Below are 20,791 nucleotides of genomic sequence, written 5' to 3'. Positions count from 1 at the left end.
GGGGCAGCTAGCAAAACATCAGCGTTGAAACCCGGGCGTTGGGAAAACCTGAGAGTTACGCCGGTGAGTCAACACAAATTCGGTAAGTACCGGCTGCGTTCGTACGATATAGACACCGTTGGTAAAATTTGAGGGTTAAAACCCAAAAAATTAATTCGTGAAATTAATTTATAAAGACATTAACATATAAGAAAACAAAATATTTAAGACGATGTTTATTTGGTTGGCAAACCCGGGCGGTAGTAAAACCCAAGCGTTGTTGGTCATGAATATTGAGGTGGTAACTTGACACGAATTCAGCCGGTTTTGTTTATGTACTTACGGTACTGGAACTAAAACCCGAAAATATATATATATAACTTGAGGTGGACCAACGACCAATTTGGGAAGGGGGGGGGGGTGGGTTCCTTCGGTAGCGTTGTTGGTCATGTGGCAGCGAGTCTGTGCGAACTAAGTAAGTTCCTTTTAGATTTGTAGGGTCCCGGAAACAAAACAAAAAAAATTGACATTTGATCGGTGTCCATTACGTTTATGACCAATACGGTGCCGCTAAGTGGCCCAATAGGCCACTTGCGGCACCAAACTTTTTAATTATATATTGTAAAATAATAATTATTAGAGTCCATTAAAAGAATTTAAACTGTAATGAATTTGAGTGGCATAACTCGTCAAAAGAATTGAAATCTATCATAATGACCACTACCGACGGGTTGAACCACCACTATCATGTTGGATATTAGGTTTATTATTAGCAATTATCATACTACCCCATGAACATCGGTGCCGCCACCCTAGTCCGGTAGTCCCAGGCCCTAACCACCACGGTGCCACCGTCATTCATTCTAGGTACCGCGGCTACCACCTTCATTAAACGTGGCAGTGATCTACGGGCAGGGTGGCAGAGAGGGTGAGGCTGATCATGATTACTAATTATTTATTCGAATTACCTTTAAATTTCCATCTTTTTAATTAGACCAGTTTCTTAATTTTGGCTCACAGTTTCCATACAGGAAATTCTATTTCATCTTTTTGCTTAACGTGTCACAAGGTGGAAAAAATCTGATAAGCACAATTTGCCAAGATTTTCGGACGAGTAATTTGGGACAAATAGCTTATACGCATAATTGATGAAATTAAACATTTTCAGCCGGGTTAGGATAAGATCTTAATTTTTACATTGGATTCGAATACAATTTAGGAGTCAAACTATAGTAATTGATTTACTACACACTATAATGAACTATAAAAAAATGGACTAAGGCAACCTTTATTTCACAAATAAAAATGCATTAGGTGAAGTTGCATTAGACCTAATGCAATTTTTTTATAACGCACATTTAGAAAGGTTGCCTTTGAAATAAATAGTTGCGTTATCTAACAAAAATGTTGCATTAGGTCTAATGCAACTTCACCTGATATTGCTTTTTTTTATGAAATAAAAGTTGTCTTAGACCAATTTTTTTGAATAATAAACACTTGAATATTAACGTTAAATGACAAGCAATTTTAACAAAAAAATGTTGCAATAGGAAGCCTGCTATGGTCTAATTATTTGATCATGTTTGCAAGCATCTCAAGAAAACTTGGAGATTGGAGTTCATCAAGCAGAAAGAAACATCAATAAGAAAAAGATGTACAGGAAAATAAGCATTAGCAAAGAATTAAAGTCATAATGACTTGCCAACATGTTTTGACCATCTTTGACCAAAACTGAAGCCGTTTCAACCGGAATTGATTTGGGCCCAGAAACTAATTTCTTAGCATTTCTTAACTAAAATACATATATTATGCATTTAATTATTACTCAGAGATTACAATGATTATACTACAGATTACGTTTGAATTTGCATCTAAATTATGGCTCGCAGTAACCTTTCATGCTATGTTCTAATTTCTAATTATTGTGTTAATAGATTAATTCTAATACCATTTTGAATTATATGCCAGTATACTAAATAGGCTATCTATATCATGTAATAACCGATTATTATTACACTGAATGGATTGGCTTCTTTAGACTTCCTTTATCACGTATTTTAGGACAAAAATGTCACAATGTGGAAAAAATCTAGTAAGTACAACTCGCCAGGACTCAAGCCATTGGACTGGTAATTTGGGGGCAAAACTTATGCACATGATTGATCAAATTAGATCCTTCAGGATTCAAATACAATTTTGGGGTCAAACTAAAACAAATGTGAGGCTTCTCTCTTCAATCTCTGTTTATATAAATCTGGGCATACATGCTGATGTTATAGATAAAAGAAAAAAAAAAGATCACAGTTTGATGCAACACAATGACACATAACACTTGCCATAAGTTTCTGCATCTTGTTTTCTTTATTTTCTCACTTCTCTTGCTATGGATAAAAACTACAACTTCTGCTTCCTTTAGCCACAAACTCGTACCAGCAAATGCTCTTTATAAGTGTATCAACAAGGAGAGAGATGCCCTTCTTGATCTCAAAGCTCACATTCAAGACCTTGAGAGATGGCTCAGTACATGGACATCTATAAAGAAAGAAGACTATGAGTGTTGTAAATGGACATCTATAAAGAAAGAAGACTATGAGTGTTGTAAATGGGATGGAGTTACATGCAATCACCAAACAGGTCATATCACACAACTTCATCTTTCCTACTATAGTTTTAAAGGTAAGATCAGCCCTTCTTTGCTCAACTTATGCCACTTGAGTTATCTTGACCTAGGAGGGAATTCTTTTAATGGTACCATTCCCATGTTTATTGGTTCCATGACACAGTTAGAGTATCTTGACCTTTCCTCTAATTCTTTTAGCGGAACCATCCCATGTTCATCGGTTCCTTGGCTCAACTAAGCTATCTTGACCTATCTTTCAATTCTTTTAGCGGAAGCATTCCCACATCCATTGGTTCTTTGAGGAAACTAACATTTCTTGACCTCTGTGGCAACTTTTTTTTAAATGGAACCTGCGTTTCCCCAGAACTGGGAAATCTCACAAACTTGAAAGAACTTTCACTTGGATACCTATTTAACTGTAAAGTTGATAACATAGATTGGTTGTCACATATGCATGATTTGAACTACCTTGTAATGGATGGTACTTCTCTGGCCAAAACAAATAATTGGGTAAATGCGATTCTAGGTCTTAAAAAACTATCATATTTAAGTTTAGCGGGATGTGACCTCTCGCAAGTTATCCATCCATACTCTTCATCATTTGTCAACTCTTTTTCGTCATCTATTGTTACCCTTCATCTCAGTGATAACAATCTCAACTCATCCATCTATCATTGGTTGTTGCCATTAACTAGCACTAAGCTTCGTGACCTTTATCTCTCTAAAAACATGTTAGATGGCAAATCTTTAGGTAATGTCTGCAGTTTGACATCTTTAGATTTTAGTTACAATGCTGCTGTTGTCAAATTTCTTGATTTCTTTAAGAACTGGTCTGGATGTACATCGGTAGCATTACAACATTTGTATGCTTCACACAACCAGTTCATAGGGTCATTATCTGGTCAGATACAAACTTTTTCTGGAAGATCTGTACCTTGATCATAACGAGTTAAATGGATCAATAAGTGAAGAGGTGTGGGAGCTACCCAAGCTTCAAACTCTTGCCATTTCTTTCAACTATCTTAGTGGTGCAATATCCGAAAACATTGGGAAATCAATACTTCATCAGATTTATCTTTCAAACAACTCCATCAAAGGAGTTCTTTCCGAAGCTCACATGCCAAACCTTTCTTCTATAGATTATATTGATTTGAGCTCCTGCAACCTAGGGCCCTGCTTCCCTAAATGGATTCAAAATATTAAAAATCTTGCCCACCTTAATGTTGCTCGTAATAAAATTTCCGACACAATTCCGCCGGAGTTTTGGAACAATTGGCATTTTCAGTTAACATATTTGAATCTCTCAACCAACGACATCAGTGGAGAGGTACCAGATTTACTATCCAGCTTTGGCCCTTATAGTTCCCCAATAATAATAGATTTGAGTTCTAACAACTTTAATGGTCATATACCGAAAGTTCCATATACTTCAGCATACTTAGATCTTTCCGGAAATAATTTCCACGGTGGAATATCCTTTATATGCAAAATTTCTAATGGGTTCCTAAGATATTTAGACCTCTCGCATAACTCATTTACAGGAAAACTTCCGGATTGTCTGTGGCATTTCAAAGATCTTAAAGTTCTTAATCTATAATACAACAATTTGTCTGGAAGTCTCCCTGCCTCCATTGGATATTTGATTGGGCTTGAGGTGTTGTCTTTACACAACAACAACTTCTCTGGAAAGTTGTCTTCGTCATTAAAAAAATGCATGGAGTTAACTTTTTTGGACTTAGGGGCAAATAAGTTTACTGGTAGCGTTCCTCTTTGGATAGGGGAAAGCTTATCAAGGTTGTATGTTCTTATCCTAACATCAAACAAGCTCCTAGGAACCATCTCTTCACAGTTATGTCAACTTGCAAATCTTCAAATGCTAGACTTGTCAATGAACAATCTTTATGGAACCATACCGTTATGCATTAATAATCTTACTACTATGGTTCAACAAGGATTCTTAGATCAACAAAATGTACATATAGTTTGGGATCGGTATTCTTTTTTAAAAGGTATTGACCAAATATATGTGGACCATGCAATGATCCGTTGGCATGGAAATATACGTGAATTCAGCACAAATCTCGGACTTTTAAAGGGCATTGATCTATCAAGAAACAATCTAACAGGACAAATCCCCTATGAACTAACCGACCTTCATGGATTGATTGCACTGAACTTGTCAAACAATGCTTTAGATGGGAAGATTCCCTGGAAGTTTGGTGAAATGAGAAACCTTCTAGCTTTGGATTTATCAAGAAACAACCTTTTAGGAGTGATACCATCAAGCATGTCCGATATGAATTTGATAGATTATCTAGACGTGTCATATAATAACATGTCAGGGAGAATTCCATCTAGCACTCAACTCCAATCCTTTGAACCTTCAAGATACATAGGAAATGCAGGACTATGTGGACCTCCCTTAACCAAATATTGTCCAGGAGATAAAGGTTCAGAAGTACCGCATGCGGTAGGTGAAAGTGAGGATGACTGGAAAGAATTAGATGACCTTTGGAAATGGTATTATATAGGCGGTGCCATTGGTTTCCCTATCGGATTTTGGATAGTATGTGGCACTTTACTTCTCAACCATGGTGCGAGATATGCCTTTTCTTTTCACTTTCTGGAAAGCTTGCAAGACATGGTTTATGTAGAGGTGGTGGTGTTCATTGCAAACTTGAAAAGGTTTGCTTGTAAATAGTTGTTTGTTCTCTCTGGTACTTAAGTTGTTTTGAACTACTTATTTGTAATATTTCGGGTGTTACCGTATTCGTTTGTTTTCGTTTTGTCATTGTACGAACCTTATTCGGATCAAAATCTTTAATAATACTTTGCATTTATAAGTAATCAATATTCTTATGTTCACTTTAGGCCCTCATGCTTTATATATTGTTTATATCTTGTTTATTTCATAAATAGTTCAATAATTAGCCAAATATCAAACCACAAGGACTAAATCCGTCAAAAATGAAATTTGTACCCCCTTGCACCCGGGTGCCGCACGACGGGGAGGCCCCCTCATGGCCACGTGACGTGTTGGATGACCTGCACAGAATCCTTAGTTCGATTTGCTTCCTATCTCGTTTTTTGTATGAAAATCGGTTATTTTAAGCATACATGAGTGAATTAAAGATGAATTTAGCCATTAACCCGTTTAATTCATGAATTAAGCCAATTGAGGTTGATATGAACTCCCGTCACACGCAACTGCAAAACTGAAATCCAAAAGATATCAAAGGCTTTGGCTAAATCCTTAATAACATACATTCATTAACTTCCTGCAAAAAACTTTTAAGCTACTAGAAATGGATTCAAGTTGTGATAGGCCTTTAAGCAACTTTAAGGATATGACTAAAACAAATCAGCATCGCTACAAATATCAAAGCCAGATCAATGAACAACGTTTATGTGATTCAGTTCACGCCAATTCTAACCGTTTTCACACAGACGTTTCGTCGAGCACCTTGTGTGCATAAATTAAACACAATGAAGCAAAGTGAAATCTGATTAAGTTCAGCCCCATACATAATCATCAATTTTAAATAATAAGAGCTTTAAGGGTCCACCAACTAATATCCTCAAGGAGACATTAGAATATGATTAGGCTGTAGACATTAGAATATGATTAGGCGCAACTTGTTGCCCGCCTACCTGCTATATTGATGTAATATCTATGTTTCTACATATTGGAACCCAATTTTTGACAAAAAAAAAAAAAAATTCCCCAAAATTTTTCTCTGATTTTGTTGATATTTATATTTACTTTTAAGTTATGGTAGGAAATGAGATATATATGTATAAAGTCTTGAGTTTTTACTAATATTAAAGTGTATTACAATATCTAAAGATTTCTTTTCCAATTTTAGTTAATGTGAACTGGGCCGATTATGCCCTTGAAAAGTATCTGACCCGTTTACGCTTCTCCCTCCATAAGTAGCCCGTTTGACTTCAAAAGTCAAACTTTATCTGTTCTTGATCTGTAACATATTATTTTCTTGATTTGTTGCAGATATGGTGCAAAGTTGATGGAAAACTACTAATCTGTAATGACCGAAAAACTTGGCCTACGAAAATATAACAATAAGCAACTTAAATGCATTGTAGCCTGTTTGACTTCAAAAGTCAAATATAATATATTTGGTTGTTTTTGCTCAAAACATTCAAAAGACGAGCATTGGAGATGCTCTTAGACTTGTAAATGCAAAGTATTAACTTTGTGCCATGTCTTGTTAATGGGTCGTGCCAGAAACTACCGGCTCAACTCAAACGGTGCGTTTGGTTCACGAAACTTTTTTTCGTATAGAAATTAGAAGTTATTAAAGGAATTGAAATTTGAAGGAATTGCGTTTAAAACTAAAAATTGTCCAAAGATTTGGAATATAAATGAAGTCCATTAAAATTATATAAATTTGTAATGGATTCGAGTGACAAAACAGTCATAAAAGAATTGAAATGTATCACAACCACCACCACCTACTGGTCGCGTGCACCACCACTGTCCTACCACACCTATGCCCCTGATTGTCAGTCGCCACCTCCACCATCGCTACCCCAAACACTATCAGGCACAGGGGGGTGGAGGCGGTGAGGTTGCGCATAATAACTAAATATTATTCTACAGATCGATTAAGTTTAAGTTTCCATGTTTTTAGATTAGATTCTTAGATTTGTGTCACAGTTCAGGAAGATATATTTCTTGTTTTTGCTCAAATTATTGTGATAATAGATCAATTCTAATATCATTTTAGAACCATATGTAAAATGAATGGATTGGTTTCTTTGGACTGCCTTTATCACATCTTTAATTTTAGGACAGAAATGTCACAAGCCGGTGGAAAAAATTCTAGTAAGTACAAATTGCCAAGACTTTTAGGAGTGTAATTTGGGACAAATAACCTATACAAATACTTGAATATGTTAGTCAAAGGACAAGCAATTTTAACCAAAACTGCTGCAATTGGCAGTCCAATAATTTGATGGTCAAAAACTATTCTTTGAATTCTAGAAACATCAACAAGAAAAAGATATACAGAATGATAATCGTTTAAAAGGAATTAGTCATACAGATTTTAGAAGTGAACATATAAACTAGTTTGTGAACCGGAACCAGTTTTCAAACAAAACCGTTGTTTGATATTGGTTTGAGAACTCCTCAGTTGAAACCGGTTTGGAACAGGTTAAAAGTAACCCGAACCGGTTAAAATCAGTTTCTAACCAAACCGATCTTTTTCACTTGAAAGCTATCAACCAAACCTGGATTGGGCAAAACCGGTTTTGACCATCTTCGACCAAAACTGAACCGGTTTCAACATAAATCAATTTGGGCCCAGAAACCAATTTGTGCACCTGAAACTGATTCTTAACTAAAAAATAAAATGTTGTATGTATTTATCATATATAGGCTGTCTATATCACCAATTATTATTCCAACAAATTGATTGGTTTCTTCGGACTGCCTTTATCACATACTTTTAGGACATAAATGTCACAAGCAGGTTGAAAAATCTGGCAAGTACAAATTGCCAAGACTCAAGACTTTAGACTTGTAATTTGGGGCAAATACGTGATGCACATAATTGATGAAATTAGATGTTTTCAACCGCGTTTGGATATATCATTTTACAATATTAGATTCATATACCATTTAAGAAATGGAATTCAGATTCTATTACCATTGAATTTGGCAGAGCAAACACACCCTGAGGTTTTAAACTAATACTATCACAGTATACTTTGGCCTAAAAGTTAAACATAACTAATTTACCACATATTATAATGAAAACAAAATTATAAACACTTAAATATAAACATCAAAGGATAACCAATTTTAACTAAAACTCCTGCAGATAGGAAGCCTGCTATGGTGCTTCATTCGTAGCTTCTCGATCCTGCTTGTTTGTGATCTGCAAAACCGAATAAGTCTGAACACGTTACCAATTGCTGTTTGCATTTCAAGATAATTTTCTAGAGTTCTAGAAACACCTACAAAAAAAAGATATACAGAGAAAGCTAGTTCATATTTGAAAATGTCGGAATTTGAGAAAAATAATCATTTACAAGAAATTAGTCGTACTTGATTTTAGAGGTGAACATATAAACCGGTCTGGATTTCAATCCGAACCGCGGTTTGAGAACTCCTCCATTGAAGCTGGTTGGGATTAGGGGTGGCAATCTTGACCCAAACCATTTCAAATGGGTCAATTTAAGTTGTTTTAAAAATCATATGGGTTGGTTTAGGTTATAGATTTTAATAAGATGGGTCAAAATGGGTCACTTGAAATTCCACCTTTTTATTTTCGGGTCAAAATGGGTCGGCAAAGTTAAAGAAATGGGTCGATGTGGGTTAATGTCTTAAGGAAAAGTGGCAAGCTCAGGTTGAAACGAGTTTTGGATTGGAACGAGTTTGGTTTAGGTTTTGAGCCGACACAAGTTTTCGTACTGGACAGGTTGGGTTTCGGTTTCCTTTGTTTCTTTTTGGTCGGTTTTGGAGCAATGAACGTGTTGGGTTTCGGTTTCTTTTGTTTGTTTTTGGTCGGTTTGGATTTGTTTTCGGCCTTTTGTTTCGTTGTGGTTTGCTTTTTCAGTTTCATTTCTGTTCGGCTTCAGTTTTTTAGTTTCGTTTTGATTGATTTTTCCGGTTTCGATCAATTCGGTTCAGTTTTGATTTATGTTTCGTTTTCGTTGACTTTCGGTTTCAGTTCATTTCTCGGGGTTTTTTATTTTTATTTTTATATTTTTTTATGAAGAACGAGGACAATGGAGGAAACGTTTTAGTTTTTTTTACATTTTTCGTTATTGATTTATATTTTTAGTTATGATTTTTTTATTAGTTTTTTTGAATTTTTTTGGAGGGGTTTTTATTAATAAAATGTTGATTTTATTAGTTTTGATTTATATTTTGAGTTATGATTTTTATTAATAAAAACCCCTCCAAAAAAAATTCAAAAAAACTAACAAAAACGCATAACTCAAAATATAAATAAAAACCAAAAAATGTAAAAAAAAAACTAAAACGTTTCCTCCATTGTCCTCGTTCTTTAACAAAAAATCGAAACCCGTTTTGACCGGTTCCGACCTTTACCCATTCCGACCCGGACCCCGTTCTGACCCGAACCAAAACAACCCTTTTTTTAGTTGACCCATTCCCACCCTAACCCGTTTCGACCCTAACCTGTTCCGACCCATGACCCGTTTCGACCCAACCCAACCCGTTTGCCACCCCTAGTTGGAACAGGTTAACACAGAACCGAACTGATTAAAGTTTGTTTCAAACCGAACTGATCCTTTTCCACTTGAGAACAATTTAGACCAAATTTGACCAAACCGAAATCAATTAGTGCATCTTAATTTTTAGACCAGTTTGTTATCTTTGGCTCACAGCCATATTTCATGTCTATGTTCCAACTATTGTGTTAATATCAATTTTAATACAACTTTTGGAACTATATGTATAATATAGGCTGTCTATTACTATTCCAATATGGATTGGTTTCTTTATACTCCCTTCATCACATATTTTTAGGCAGGGCCAGCCCAACAAGCATTCTAGGTGAAGCTAGGGCTTGAGACCTCCCACAATTTAAGACCCCATTTTTCAAGTTTCCTTTTTTAGTAACATGTATTAAAACTAAAATTTTTGCTGCAAATTAAATGTCTAACAAGATTCCATTAGAGAAAAACAGCAAATGACAATAGGAAAGTAAATTCGAGATCAATCATCGAGTTTCCCTTTTTAGTTATATGTATTAAAACTAAAATTTTGGCAGCAAATTAAATGTCTAATAGGATTCCATTAGAGAAAAATAGCAAATGCTAATAGGAAAGTAAATTCGAGATCAATCGTCGGGATTCAAATTTGCAAATGTAAATTTGTTAACTGAAATAGCCAGACATTGATTTATTTGGGTACTTCTAGACTACAAAATCTGTTACTGTTCTTGATTGTATGCAATATGCAAATTATTGATTTGCAATCAGTTAATAGTTCTCAATTGTCCTGTTAGTTTGATAATTATCTGTTAATCTATTATTCACTCCTTTCTATCTTTTTCCAGAACGCAACATGGGATTTTATCAAGTTGAAACTAATATGCAGGCTAACTTTGTAATGCTAGTTTCTACTTTAATTTGATCAAAAATTCATGTGGCTGAAATATATTTGTTAATATTATTATATTTTTTATTTGAGGAGTTACTTATTGTTGTGTATATTAGGATGATGATACTAGCTTAAGAATATCCATTTTTAAAAGATGAAATGTTGATTTTAATGTCACTTATAGATTCCAGGATATGGATATAAAATCTGCTGATCATGGAATGGTTAGTCCCTTAGTTCTGTCAAATGATTGATTGGTTCTAATCAAGGCTATTATTATTAATGTGTTTCAATGAATGATTTCAGAAGTTCTTGGCGCGAAAGGATATGTAGAGTTTTGAAGTATTGAACCAAGTGAGACTGTTAATATACCTACGGTTGCGGGGTAAGTTTTCTCAACTTAGGTGTCGTATCCTTAACTTATTTTGCAACTCAATTCTTGAATTCTATTCATCTTGATATAGTTAGAAGTACTACAAATTAGCTTTGTTGCTTATTATTTTTGGATCCGAACTGACATGGTTGTTAAATCAATAATCTCTCTTTTGAAAAGGCCTCGGTTTTGGTTTTCGCTTTAGGCCTCTAAAATGGTTGGGCCGCCCCTGTTTTTAGGACAAAAATGACACAAAGCAGATATAATCTAATAACTACAAATTGCCAAGACTCAAGCATCTCGACGTGTAACTTGGGGCAAATAACTTATACACATAATTGATGAAATTAGATTTCAACTGGGCCACAAAAGATCTTTTTAGGATTCAAAATTTCAAATACAATTTAGGGGTTAAACTATAACAAATGTGAAGCTTGTGTCTTCAAACTCTGTTTATATAAATTGGGTATACATGTTGATGTTTTAGACAAAAGAAAAACACTTAAAGATCACACTTTCATACAACACAATGACAAATAAGATTTGCCAAATGTTTCTGCATCTTATTTTGTTTATTTTCTCACTTCTCTTGCTACGGATAAAAATTTCAACTTCCACTTCCGCTAGCCATCGGCTCATACCAGCAGCTACTTGTTATAAGTGTATTGATACGGAGAGATGCTCTTCTTGATTTTAAAGCTCACCTTCAAAACCCTTATGACAATCTCTATACATGGAAATTGAAACGGAAGAAGACTATGAGTGTTGTGAATGGGAAAGAGTTACGTGCAACAACCAAACGGGTCATGTCACAGACCTTGATCTTTCCCACGATGGACTTGGAGGTAAACTTGGCCCTTCTTTGCTCAACTTAAGCAACTTGAGTTATCTTAACCTTGCTGGGAATTATTTTAATGGAACCATTCACACATCCATTGGTTCCATTTCTCAGTTAAACTTTCTTGATCTTTCCTTTAACTCTTTTAGTGGAAGCATTCCCAAATCCATTGGTTCATTGACCAAATTAACATATCTTGACCTGTCTTACAACCAATTTTTAAACGGAACCTGTATTCCTCCGGAACTTGGAAACCTCACAAACTTGCAACACCTTTCACTTGAAAACCTTACAAGTTGTATAGTAGAAACCATAGATTGGTTGTCTCATATGTCTGATTTGAAGGACCTCAATATGGATGGTACTTCTCTAGCTAAAGCAGATAAGTGGGTAAATGTGATTCTAAGTCTTCAAAAACTATCGCATTTAACTTTATCAGGATGTGAGCTTGCAAAGGTTATGCATCCATATTCTTCCTCATTTGTCAACTCTTCTTCATCATCTATCAATACCCTTTATCTCGATGATAACAAATTGAATTCATCCATGTATCATTGGTTGTTGCCATTAACTAGCAATAAACTTCATGATCTTTCTCTCTCTAGAAACATGTTAGATTCAAAATTTTTTGGTAATCTCTGTAGTTTGACATCTTTAGATTTTAGTTACAATTTTGCTGTTATCAAATTACCTGATTTCCTCAACAATTGGTCTGGATGTACATTAGTTGCATTACAAACTTTGTATGCCTCATACAGCCGGTTCACAGGGTCATTATCTGATGAGATCCAGTTTTTTTCTGCTCTGGAAGATCTGTACCTCGATCATAATGAGCTAAATGGATCAATAAGTGAAAAGGTGTGGGAACTACCTAAGCTTAACATTCTTGAAATTTCTTCCAACTATCTTAAAGATGCCATCTCTGAAAACATTGGGAAATCAAAGCTTCATTTAGTTGATCTTTCAAACAACTCACTAAAAGGCATTCTCAATGAATCTCACACGTCAAATATTTATATAGATTCTATTGATCTGAGCTCCTGCAACCTTGGGCCCCGATTCCCTAAATGGATTCAAAATTTTAAAAATCTTAACCACCTTAATGTTGCCAATAATACAATTTCTGACACAATTCCTTTGGAGTTTTGGAACTCTTGGCCTTCGCAATTGACATATTTGAATCTCTCAGCAAACAACATCAGTGGAGAAGTACTGGATTTACTATCCAACTTTGACCCTAATCCTTTCTCAACAATAGATTTGAGTTCTAACAACTTTTATGGTCATATACCAAATGTTCCATATACTATAACATACTTAGATCTCTCCAGAAACAAATTCTATGGAGGATTGTCCTTTTTATGCCAAATTTCTGGTGGCTTTTTAAGATTTCTAGATCTCTCCCATAACTCACTTACCGGAAGAATTCCAAACTGTTTGAGGAATTTCAATGATCTTGAAGCTCTTAATCTAGGATGCAACAATCTGTCTGGAAGGCTTCCTGCCTCTATTAAGTCTTTGATTGGACTTGAGGTGTTGTCTTTATACAAAACAACCTATCTGGAAAATTACCTTTGTCATTAAAAAATTGCACCATGTTAACATTTTTAGATGTAGGGGCCAACAAGTTTACTGGTACCGTGCCTCTCTGGATAGGGGAGAGCTTATCAAGGCTGTATGTTCTTAGCCTAACATCGAACAAATTCCGTGGACACATCCCTCTGCAATTATGCCAACTTGCAAATCTTCAAATCCTTGACTTGTCAATGAACAAGCTTTATGGAACCATACCCTCATGCTTGAATAATCTTGCTACCTTGGTTCAAGGAGTCTTATATAAACACAATGTACATGAAGTTCCAAATTTAGATCCCAATGGATATATGGTTGATTATGTTGACCATGCAATGATCCATTGACAAGGAAACATACGTGAGTTCAGCACAAATTTAGAATTTTTTAAGGGCATTGATCTATCAAGGAACAATCTAACCGCACAAATCCCTTGTGAACTAACCAATCTCCATGAATTGGTTGCACTAAACTTGTCATACAATGCTCTACATGGGCAGATTCCAAAGAAAATTGGTGATATGAGAAATCTTCTGGCTTTGGATTTATCAAGAAACAATCTTTCAGGAGAGATACCACCAAGCATGTCTCAGATGAATTTATTAGATTATCTAGACCTGTCATATAATAACTTGTCAGGGAGAATTCCATCTAGCACTCAACTACAGTCCTTTGAACCTTCAAAATACACAGGTAATGTAGAACTATGTGGACTTCCATTGACCAAATATTGTCCAGGAGATGACGGATCAGAAGCACCACACGTGGCTGCTGAAAGTGAGGATAACAGGAAAGGGACAGATGACCTTCGGAAATGGTTTTATATAGGTGGTGCCACTGGTTTCCCTCTCGGATTTTGGATGATGTGTGGCACTTTACTTCTCAACCGGCATGCGAGACAAGCTTTTTTTCACTTTCTGGAAAGCTTGCAAGACAAGGTTTATGTAGAGGTGGTGGTGTTCATTGCGAAATTGAACAGGTTTTCTTGTACATAGTTGTATGATGTCTCTAGTATTTAAGTTGGTTTGAACTACTTATTTGCGTTTTTTGAATAAAGTTGCCACCAACACCATGGGTGGCCATTTCCCTGCCTTGTGCCAATTAATAGAATAATATATCTAAGGTATTCAAAAATTCATGATATTCTTAAAGTACTTAATTTTCATTTGGAGAACACTAAATTCAAAATAAAAAAAAGAAATATTATGCAGTTTTGAATGTTACAAAACCATTTATTTAATTGCAAGGTATTTCAACTTGAATCTAAAAGCATGTGCTTCTACCTCAAAGCCTACTGTCGAAACACGAAATGGAATCTGACCTGACCCATGACGGAGCTTCCACGGATTTCGAGATGAATGAACCGCATCCTGGTCTGCTGATCCTCTCCTCCGGCTGCTCGCGATCTGCAGTGGCGTTTTGGGGGTGTGGAGGTGACCGCTAAGATGATCTTGAAGATCTCTTGTTCACAGACACAAAAACTGGTGGTGGCACCTACTGAGCATGACCCCCTGATAAGGAGGTGAAGACCTCCTTATATAAAGTCTCATGGCCACCATCATGATACCCTAATGGGCCTAGCCCAATTAGGGCTACCTCCACAAACCTCCTCAGCCCAATAACAAATGTATTAGCCCATATAATAAAACAAACCAAATATAATAAATTTAGGATTGTAAACCGGGTTTAATACCATACCCCTACAAGCCCCCCCAAGTCCAGCGTTGCTCCTGGGCGCGCAAGCGCTTAGGTGGAGCGTTGGACTTTATAAGGTGTTAGGGCGGTTTTTTCCCTTTTATTCGGCCTTATCTTTATTGTCTTGAGTCTGGGAGATTTTCTCCATGATGGTGACGCGTTGTGATCCTTAAGATAATGGTGGTGTCGAGTTATAAGGATAATAAAGCTTGCGCGCGAGAGGCGTCTTACGAGCTGAGAAATAAAGCCTGCGCGCGAGAGGCGTCTTACAAGCTGGGTAATAAAGCATGCGGCGGAGAGGCGTCTTACAAGCTGAGCAATGAAGCCTGCGCGCGAGTGGCGTCTTACGAGATGAGAATAATAAAGCCTGCGCGCGAGAGGCGTCTTACGAGCTAAAAATAATAAAGCCTGCGCGCGAGAGGCGTCTTACGAGCTGAAAATAATAAAGCCTGCGCGCGAGAGGCGTCTTACGAGCTGAAAATAATAAAGCCTGCGCGCGAGAGGCGTCTTACGAGCTGAAAATAATAAAGCCTGCGCGCGAGAGGCGTCTTACGAGCTGAAAATAATAAAGCCTGCGCGCGAGAGGCGTCTTACGAGCTGAAAATAATAAAGCCTGCGCGCGAGAGGCGTCTTACGAGCTAAGAGTAATAACTGAGCTGGCGCGTGAGGCGACTTACGAGCTGTAATAATAACTGAGCTGGCGCGTGAGGCGACTTACAAGCTGTAATAATAACAGTAGCCTGCGCGCGAAGCGTCTTACGGCTGTAATAATAATGTAAACCTGCGCGCGGGGCGTCTTACGGGCTGTAATAATAATGGAAACCTGCGCGCGGGGCGTCTTACGGGCTGTAATAATAATGGAAACCTGCGCGCGGGGCGTCTTACGGGCTGTTAATAATAATAGTAGCCTGCGCGCGAAGCGTCTTACGGGCTGTAATAATAATGTAAACCTGCGCGCGGGGCGTCTTACGGGCTGTAATAATAATGGAAACCTGCGCGCGGGGCGTCTTACGGGCAATGAAAGTAATGATAATAAAAGCTGGCGCGTGGCCGACGGGTTTATGAGGATTCCCAACCTTCAAGTATGGCGGGGAGCCATATGGGAAATTGAGGATTCCCAACCTTTAAGTATAGCGCGGAGCCGTATGGGAAATTGTGAGGATTCGCAGCCTATGGCGCGGAGCCGTATGGGAAATTGTGAGGATTCCCAGCCTATGGCGCGGAGCCGTATGGGATATTATGAGGGTCCCCAACCCTTAAGTTTGGCGCGTAGCCATACGGGATATTATGAGGATTCCCAACCTTTAAGTTTGAGCTAAAGCTCATATTTTTGGGCTAAGGCCCTGACGTTTTAGAGTTAAGACTCGTCAACGCGTTTGAGCTTGGAGCTCACGCATGTATGTTTTACTTCGCTTTCTTTTTAATTTGATGTCAATATAATGTTGTCATATTGCTCAAATTAGTAAAAGGAAGTGCGAAACATGTATGCGAAAACTTGTATGCGGTGGCGCGAATGCAAAACTGCTGTGGCGAAGTGATCGCCGGGAGCGCGCATGCGGAACCCGAAGTTGATACGCGGTGGGACGCGTAATCTAAAGATTTTGAATGCGTGAGCATCTGTGATGTGTGAGCATGCGTTACGCGTGAGCATGTGATATGCGTGAGCGTGCTTATTGCTTGAGCATGCTTGATGCTTGAGCATGCTTGCTGCTTGAGCATGCTTGCTGCTTGAGCATGCTTGATGCTTGGGCATGCTTATTGCTTGAGCATGCTTGATGCTTGAGCATGCTTGCTGCTTGAGCATGCTTATTGCTTGGGCATGTTTATTGCTTGAGCATGCTTGATGCTTGAGCATGCTTGCTGCTTGAGCATGCTTATTGCTTGAGCATGCTTGATGCTTGAGCATGCTTGCTGCTTGAGCATGCTTATTGCTTGAGCATGCTTGATGCTTGAGCATGCTTGCTGCTTGAGCATGCTTATTGCTTGAGCATGCTTGATGCTTGAGCATGCTTGCTGCTTGAGCATGCTTGCTGCTTGAGCATGCTTGATGCTTGAGCATGCTTGCTGCTTGAGCATGCTTATTGCTTGAGCATGCTTGATGCTTGAGCATGCTTGATGCTTGAGCATGCTTGCTGCTTGAGCATGCTTATTGCTTGAGCATGCTTATTGCTTGAGCATGCTCTGCCTTCATGTCTGGGCGCGCGCGCGCGACCCGCTGAGGCGCAGAGTAATCGCCTGGGCGCGCGCGCGCGACCCGCTGAGGCGCAGAGTAAGCGCCTGGGCGCGCGCGCGCGCTCGCTGTGGCGCAGAGTAATTGCCTGGGCGCGCGCTCGCTGTGGCGCAGAGTAATTGCCTGGGCGCTGCGCGCGACCCGCTGAGGCGCAGAGTAATCGCCTGGGCGCGCGCGCGCGACCCGCTGAGGCGCAGAGTAATCGCCTGGGCGCGCGCGCGCGACCCGCTGAGGCGCAGAGTAATCGCCTGGGCGCGCGCGCGACCCAAAGGTTTTGAATATCCACATCAGGTAGGTTTTATGTAAAACCAACAGATCTGATAGGGTTTATAAACCTATGAATATGAGGTGTGGCTGCTGCTCGGACGAACCCAGATCTGAAAACCCAGATCTGAGGGTTTTCCCCAAAAGCTCGTTGTTTTCTTCCTGTTTCTTCCAGATCTGGAAGTATTTTCCAGATCTGAAAACACAGATCTAAGGATTTCCCCCAAAAGCTTGGTGGTTTCCTCCTGCATCTTCCAGATCTGGAAGTATTTTCCAGATCTGAAAACATAGATCTAAGGGTTTCCCCCAAAAGCTTGGTGGTTCTTCCTGAGATTTTGATGAACGGATCGGAGGGCCGAGAAGAGAGGCCAGTGTGGTTCATTGCCGTCCCACTGATGGCGCCAATGTCGAAACACGAAATGGAATCTGACCTGACCCATGACGGAGCTTCCACGGATTTCGAGATGAATGAACCGCATGTCTGCTGATCCTCTCCTCCGGCTGCTCGCGATCTGCAGTGGCGTTTTGGGGGTGTGGAGGTGACCGCTAAGATGATCTTGAAGATCTCTTGTTCACAGACACAAAAACTGGTGGTGGCACCTACTGAGCATGACCCCCTGATAAGGAGGTGAAGACCTCCTTATATAGAGTCTCATGGCCACCATCATGATACCTTAATGGGCCTAGCCCAATTAGGGCTACCTCCACAAACCTCCTCAGCCCAATAACAAATGTATTAGCCCATATAATAAAACAAACCAAATATAATAAATTTAGGATTGTAAACCGGGTTTAATACCATACCCCTACACCTACACTGTCAAAATTGTCGATCAGCATATTACGGTGACATAATATTCATATGCAGGTTACAAATGGCAATTCAAAGAGCATATACAAAAATCTAGGTAAATTGAAGGAAGCAATGTGAATATAACCTGAGAATTTTACGAGGCTGACTATGTTTTTTCTCTCTGGGCTTATCTTCTTCGTCTTCTCTAAACCTGACGGTTTGCTCATAGTCATGGGTGCTTCGACATCCTCCCCCGAGACTTTGATGAGCCTGACCGCCGATCCTTGTAATCAAACATACAACATATGTCTATTTGTTGTGCATGCAACGCAGTTAATATATATCTTGGTCAGGGGTTATCACAAGTCAAACCTCAATCGTTCAGAAATTTCATCAAGCACCTTTGTGCGTAATTTCATGAAAAGTTTAAAACTTTAATTAATCATCAATTGGTTTCAGATGTTCTTATGCTCAATGCTACGGTAGGCATCAGTGTGTAAGTGCAGTGGCAATCCAAAAGATGAACCTGGAGTAGTTATATGCAGACGCTGCCAATTGTTCATAGCGTTTTGGCTCGTTTAGATAACATGCTTCAAGCAGAGAATTAAGAAGATCTTGAAATTGTTAAAACGTTATCCGATTACACCATAAAATATCACTTTCACCCGGGCCAAGATAATGATTCTATTGTGGATCTAACTTCAAACAAATACGCAGGTAAACATGCATTAAAATATGTATAGATTATGTATTTTGACATTTGGTTGTGTACCTGATGGATGTATCAGCTTGGAGAGTGTATTGGGCCTCACGGTTAATAACGGGCCTTTTGGATTTCTTGATGCTTTTGATCTTCCAGGCAGACGGGAATATAGCTCAGACGGGAAAGGTATTTGATACATTCGCTCTTCTCCGACAATAGGTAGCCCGTTTGACTTCAAAAGTCAAACTATATCTGTTCTTGATCTGTAACACATTATTGTCTCGATTTGTTGCAGATATGGTACCAATAAACTTGGGTTACCAAAATGTAACAGAAAAGTTAAATGCGTTGTAGCCTCTTTGACATAATAAGTCAAATCTATAATATATATAAAAGAAAACCCAAAAATCCTATGTGTCGCGATGTGGTCGCTCCCCCTTTTTATGGAAGCCACCAGATTTCTTAATTTTTAAATGGAGGCCTCTCATTGATTTAACCAAAATTCATGGTATGTGTCTCAACAAACCCAGATAGCTCTTAAACGGGTTATAACATCTCATTAAATTAAAACATAATCTCATCAAATATTTGATATGAAAATCCTATAAAATAGGAATATACTAAAAATTAATATCCTATTTTATTTTAAAAAAAGATATTATTTATAATTAAGAAACAATTTTATAATAAAGAAAATAAACGGGTAATGGGTATCATCAAACCCAGATAGCTTTTAAACCGGATTATAACATATCATTTATTTATGAAACCATTTCATCTCAAACCTCCCCAAACCCTACTTATAGCTTTGCTATTAGTGGGATTGTTACCGGGTATGATTGATTGATTGATTGAATCTCAAACCTTAAGTATATTAATTATTAACTTTCTTACCATAAATAAAATTAAAATCCAAATATAAATATAAATATATAAATATTAAAAACGAATAATGTAAAACAACCCCGTAATACGGGGGATAAAATCTAGTATAAGTATATATATGGTTGTTTATGCTCAAAAACACTCCAAAGATGAGGTTAGACTTGTACAAGATGAATTCGAGTGACTTAACAGTCATAAAAGAATTGAAATCTATCACAATATGACGACCACCTAATGGTTGCACCACCACAATCATACCACACCCATGCCCCTGGTTGCCAGTCGCCACCCACATATGCCATCGCCATTTTGGGCACCTTAGCTCCAAACCCAGCTGCCACCGCCAGTGGAACCACCTCCATCAAAGGTGGAGGCACCAGATGTCATGGCTAGGGTGGCGGAGAGGGTGAGGTTGCACATAATAACTTAATTAATATTATACGTATTACGTTTAACTTTCCATCTTTTTTAGATCAGTTTCTTGGATTTGTGTCATAGTTTCCATTCAGGAAGATATATTTCCTGTTTTTGTTCAAATTATTTAGATAATAGATCAATTCTAATATCATTTTTAGAATCACGTGTATATGTCACAAGGTGGAAAAAATCTAATAAGTACAAATTGCAAAGACTTCTGGACGTGTAATTTGGGACAAATAACTTATACAAATAATTGATGAAATAAAAGATCTTTTTACATTGGATTCATATACAATTTATGAATTGAACAGGTTAAAATTC

At 37.9% G+C, this 20,791-nt stretch overlaps 2 pseudogenes; both read left to right on the top strand.

Annotated features, from left to right (window-relative positions):
* Window positions 1-2,297: 2,297 nt before the first annotated feature.
* LOC143546564 (receptor-like protein EIX2) lies at window positions 2,298-5,300 on the top strand (annotated as a pseudogene).
* A 6,299-nt stretch (window positions 5,301-11,599) lies between these two features.
* Window positions 11,600-19,519, top strand: LOC143546586 (receptor-like protein EIX2; annotated as a pseudogene).
* The last annotated feature ends 1,272 nt before the right edge of the window (window positions 19,520-20,791 follow it).

This window comes from Bidens hawaiensis, unplaced genomic scaffold (genome assembly GCF_021521415.1).
Source record: "Bidens hawaiensis isolate Kalapana, Puna unplaced genomic scaffold, B.hawaiensis_p1.1 tig00014404_1, whole genome shotgun sequence".
NCBI lineage: Eukaryota > Viridiplantae > Streptophyta > Magnoliopsida > Asterales > Asteraceae > Bidens > Bidens hawaiensis.
The sequence above is the reverse complement of the archived record's forward strand: the minus strand, read 5'-3'. Positions and strand labels throughout refer to the sequence as shown.